Consider the following 6,071-nt stretch of genomic DNA (forward strand, 5'->3'; position numbering starts at 1 on the left):
TCTCTGTGTTTCTTCTCTTCTCCTTCGAGTTGTCTCTATATTCTCTTTCCCGCAATGGAGGCGGATTAGTCCTGGGGTGCTGGTAAACGACTCTAGTCCATTCCGGTTCGTTTACCTCTCTGGGTGTACTACTCCTCTCTGGCGATGGTATCTTGCTCACACTTTACAAATGAGTGTTTCCTTGGCCGGATTTCCCTCTGACCTACCTCCTTCGCTTTTTAAACTGTGGCCCAAATCCCCCCTCCTCCTCCTCCAACTGCGCACGTCTTCCACGTTAAAGGTTTTCCTGAATTATCCTTTTGTCCTGTTGAACTGCGCCTGGAATACTCCAGCTTCCTGCCCACTGGACAGTCTCGACTTCTTTATTTCCTGCAGCATTGAAATATATGCTCTTCTGGGAAGCACCTGCCCCCTGCAAAGCTTTTATTAGTTGCTCCTTCACTATGTCCCACTGTGTCACCTCATCTCCCTGAATTTGATTCAAGATAATTCTTTCTACTACACATTCCACCACTGCTTTTAATACTTATGTGTCCTCACTGTCCAGCAGATCCTCCGACATCTTTGCTTCTTTTCGTCCCATCAGGCCTCTCTTCTTTTAGAAAACGCTTTTATGCCCGGTTTCCCCAGTGAATCTTTCTAGGCCCAACAACGCCTATGCATACCTAAATATCCGGAAAATTTTACGTAAGTTTGAAATAAAAAAAAATTAATTGTGAATTACGTACCTAGGTTCGGCACCATTTATGACGCACTGGATTGAAAACTATGAAAAATATGGAAAGGGATGTGAAATGAAACGCATGTAGACAATCATAGACTGGTCCATTAACCTTTTTTTTCCTCAACTCCTATTATTTATTTATTTTTTTAACAACTAATACATTATATACAAGAAATTATGTAATATATATATATATATATTTATAAGGGAGTGGGGTGTGTTCACTGAAGGAGGGGGTCACAATATTGGCCTAAAAGCCTCTGGCCGGGGGTATAGATAACGGGGAGGGACCGCTCCTCTGGGGGTGAGGGGACGGAGTGTCTATTAACGAAGTCCGTCCTTGTAAGATTCTACACCCTGTCAGATGACATCGCACAGCTGACAAGCCGTAAATTGTATAAATATATTCTTAACTAAATTCTTTCTCATTCCAGTATCCTCAATAAATAGGAATATCTATCCTAAAATATCCAATTTCCTGTATATTCCTCTTTTTATGTAAAATATTTGATGCTGGTAATAGGATTCCAGAACGTTTGCTGAATTATTTTAAAATATGTAATTCTATTCGATTACTATCCTTAACAATTTACCAGAAGACATTCAGTAAAAAATATAGCAAGTTATAATCAGTAAAATGAAAGCATATATTTTATTGTGAAATAATGATGTAAAACCATCTTTAAATAATATAATTCTTGAAGAAAATCGTGGGATTTGAAGAAGGACATGTCCTAAAGCCTACAAGTCAATTGAAAAACTGTTTCTTTGTTTTCTAACAAAATCGTATAAACTAGGTGTAGAAGGATAGATATTTCAGCTTTCTATTTTAAAATCACTATACATTTATGTTGCCTGAGTGATGAGAGTATTTTTTTATTTTTAGTACAATCTCACCCCCACTCCTCGCCACCCCGTGGTCTTTTTTATAGCTGCCAAGGATTCAGTGATAGCACATTAACACAGTAGTTACATTAGAGCAAGAACATTCTCCTTCAACATTTACTCTTTTTTTCGGTAACAAATTATGATTTATCAAAAATAAATAAATATTATAGCGTTAGTTGACCAAACCCAATGTTTCAAATCAACCTACAAAAAAACTATGTACTACATTTTTCGGAGATAAAATATTTTTTTAACTATTTGGTACATATTATAGTAAAGTTCATCGTTTTTTTTTCTTTTGGCAAATTACAAAATTTAAGTAATGCTAAATTCGTGTGCCAAAGGGAGTTGAAACGTTTTGTGGAGAAAAACCTTGCTACTTGATTTTTATGTCGTTACTTTATTAAAATCTTTTAGGTATTGATAGCTGGAGTTACTTTTAAAAAAGTCTTCCAAGAACTGAGGTCAGTAAAGCTTCTTCACCATTTCAATATGTTTTTTTCTTTTATCGCCTTATTTTCTTTATTGAAAGATTTTTGTTTGTTTTTTAAGGAAAAATTCTGCTTCTGGATGAGCTGCTGTTGATACCCAGGTGTATCCAGGAAACTAGTTTTTCCTGGACTTACGGGGAAAATAATAGCTTCAATAAGAAGCCACTTGAGAGCACTGATTTGCTGAATCTAGTGTTGGCCTATTCTCACCCCATCTGGCACAATCACACCTCGTTTTATGTTACCGGTTTGAACTATATCGAATATAATGTCTTTTCAGAAAATAGTTAATAACTTCAAATGTCCAAGAGGTTCGTCCGTTGAGTGAATCCACAGAATATAATGACTAAGCAAATGGTATAAACCTATATTGATTTATTACCGTTTTACACATGAATATATAGATAACATTAATAAATTAAAGTTACGAAGTTTATGATTATGAATATAATATAGGGCATACCGATAAGGCACTATGATGTGCTCATGTTCCATAAACAGTTTCTGTTATTTAACGGAGCTGTTTCTAGACCCTCTATTTAATTTTTCCTCTGTTCTGTTTCTGGTGGTTATTTCACTTCAATCCGGATCTATACAGTTTGTCGTCAAGGTTCGGGACCACTGAACATAGGTAATGTTCAAGTATTATCGCTATGAATTATAAATATGTATACGATGGTACAACATAGCTCCCAGTAATGTATATATAAATACTAGTAGATTAAAGTTTAGGAAGTTGGGACGGTGTAATGTAGAAGAGACGCAAAAGGAGACAGAGAGAAGGAGTGGCATGGCGCCTACACGGTATTGATCCTGGCCCACGCTGTTTACCCCCACCGTTGCTTCATTATTACTTGTGACATCACTTTCATTACGTCACTCTTTACCTATAATTATTTCTTTTACTCTATCAGAATGGATGATGAACGGATTAATCGCTGTCACGAAAAATATTTAAATAATACATCCACAAATACTATTTTTAATTACAGATTAAATAATCGGAGATATGGGGTTATGATGGGTTATACATATAAACCCGAGAAAAATTTAATTTAAAAATTTTTTCAATCCTATTTTATATCCGAAAACTCAATTTGTTAATTGCGAAAATAACAGCAATATAAGGTTTACAAAAATTAAACTAAGTACTATGCAGAAATGATTATTTAAAACATTCTTCAATGCAAAAATCCTGAAATGTCATTTAGCACTTTCATCCATTCATATCTTAAATGTAGGCTCTGAGATGTTATATCATGAGATCTGAATAAATATTCAAAACTAAAGATTTCTTTAAACCCTGATTCTTTATTACGTTACCTGTGGGTACTAACGGATCCAGCCGGGGGAGCGAAGGGGCGCGCGCCGCTGGAACGTACAAACCATTATTTCTTTTTAATGAAAACTTCTTTGCATCAAATAAAAGTACAACAGGCACCATTATTATTATATTCTAAATTGAAAAAGTATATTGTTTTTTAAAAAATATTTTATTTAAATTATACTTTTTAGATCGAAATTATTGATTAGATGTATGGAATTGACCAACACCTGTACCAACACAGGTGCGCCCCCTTCGGAAAATTCCTGGATCCGCCTTAGCCTGTGACCACCCGTATCATCTTATGAATTAATAATCGGTTTTGCAAACTAGAGTCACTGTTATCACCAAGCTGGCGGGCGCTTGCGCAGTACGGTTTTTTCTTTACAAATCCTGTACCACGCATGCGTCTGCTTTTATAATAGTTCTCAATCGTTTAGGAATAAGCCTAGTATTTAACTTTTAAATTATTTTGATGTTTATTCTTATATTCTTCATTTTTTGAATTTTAGATAAAATAAATAAATTGGTTTATTAACTTAACTATATATAATTTTTTTTTTTTACTTTATCAGATGTTGCGTGGTTTAAGAGTTTAAAAAAAAGAAAGATATTGTCCATATCTTATTATTTATTTTTATTATTTTCTTTTGCAAAAGTAGGGCAGATTTACCCATCACAACTTTCATTTGCCACCATACTTTGAATTGAAATTAATCCTTGTTCATTTCAGAACAGATATTTTTATATGATTCATTGTGGAAATAAATATTTTCCCTTACTAATTTGCAAAAGGAGCCTATGACAGAATTATAAATATTAACCGATTATTCAATGCTAAATTGTTATAAAATCAATATTAAAAATACCAAGAATGATTTTATAAAGTTAATCATCTTGTCAACTGAAATGTATAGGTTAAGTGAAATTAAAATCTAATTATTTAGTAGCTATGGTGACCAGAAAATGTTATGTTGCTGAAACCGAAAACTCACTGCACAAGCGCCCGCCAATTAGAACTCATGTTAAAACAGACCCTTTATTAATGCGGTTTTAGTCATTTTCCACTACCTTCTACGACTTTCTATCTTAAATGTTACTTTTTTTTCTAAAATTTTGGGCTTTCCAACGATATATTACTGTAAGAGAGATATAAAACACAGCATACCAATCAATCCATGATCCTACATATGTACACTACATATATTTACATGATATAAGAACAATTTTTTTTTCTACCCTATCCTTTCATAGTCAATAATCGCCTAAACACTAAATACAGTATATTATAACTATATTTATTCCCAATTTAACAATTTTATTTCATTTGACAATCTTATTCCATTTATTTGGCAATTTTATTCTTCCTTTTTCACTCTCTTATACCTCTCCTCTGCAGTCATCCTCAAGCCACGTTTGATCCGTAAAAAAAATTAAAAGAATTCATCATTAGATAGCAATATAAAAACAAATCAAAGACACAATAGTCATAGCAGTAGATGAGTATTAAAAAAACAGCAAATAAATATATTAAAAAACCTAATATAGATTTACAAAACAAAAAGTTAGTTAAAAGAAATAATTAAATTAATAAATAAGTTAAAACACAAAATAGGGCCGCCCATAGCTCAGTGTTTAAGACACAGTCTTACCAATTTGATGTCTATTGGCGGTGCCGGTTCGAATCCGGCCTGGGACGTTGACTTTTTTCATTGAGTGGCAGTCCCACTAAATGAAGAACTTTGACCCCCCCCCCCAACCATGGTTAGGCAGTATAGGACTCCAATGGGAGTCTTGGCCGAAAAAAACCCACAAAATAAACAGGTTAAAAAGTTAAAAATAATACTACCCTCATTTCCGAAAAATTGTCCAACCTGGAAAATTTTTTTTCGTCTTATCTTACCCCAAACTCATTCATAATTTATATCTATTTATTTTTCACTACTAGTATAAATTTTAAATAGTTAATTATTTCAAACAAACAAAATTAAAGGTACTTTGGGAGACACCATTTTGAAAATTTATCATTTAAGCTCTACGGAACTATTTCAATGAGCATAAGACTGAGCTGATATTTAATACCACTTAATTTTACATTCACATACCGAGTTTAATAGAAATCGTTAGAGCCTCTTTTGAGAAAATCGAAAAAATGTAAAATTCGATTCTATCAGGTGGCACTTCTGGTCGGTTAATTTTCTCTAGAAAAAGCTGTATACACGCCTTAGATATGTAATTTCATTTTCGTACGTTTCATTTTTCAGCTTTTTGACCCACAGGCGATTTTGTGAGACACGGTTATTTCGACTCCGAGGACAAAACGTATTTCTTTTGATATTTTTTGGATTTCCAAATGTTTCACGATTGCAATATTGATTATTATACATAGATTGATTAATATATAAATTGTAATTTGCCAATAGCTAAACTAAGCAATGCATACCCAGTCTAAATTAAACTATATCTTGATGATTGAACAATAAAGAATCTAAATACTTTGTTATCTATTTTATTATTATATTTTCGTCTTACTATATTATATTCTTCTATTTATTATTTTTTTATCTTATTCTTCTTATTGTTTGTTTTATACGAGTTTTAAAGAAGTAAAAAAAGTTAGGCTAACTGTGACAACCTGTAATAT

Source organism: Halyomorpha halys, unplaced genomic scaffold, assembly GCF_000696795.3.
Source record: "Halyomorpha halys isolate HHAL.00 unplaced genomic scaffold, Hhal_1.1 Scaffold1174.1, whole genome shotgun sequence".
Lineage (NCBI taxonomy): Eukaryota > Metazoa > Arthropoda > Insecta > Hemiptera > Pentatomidae > Halyomorpha > Halyomorpha halys.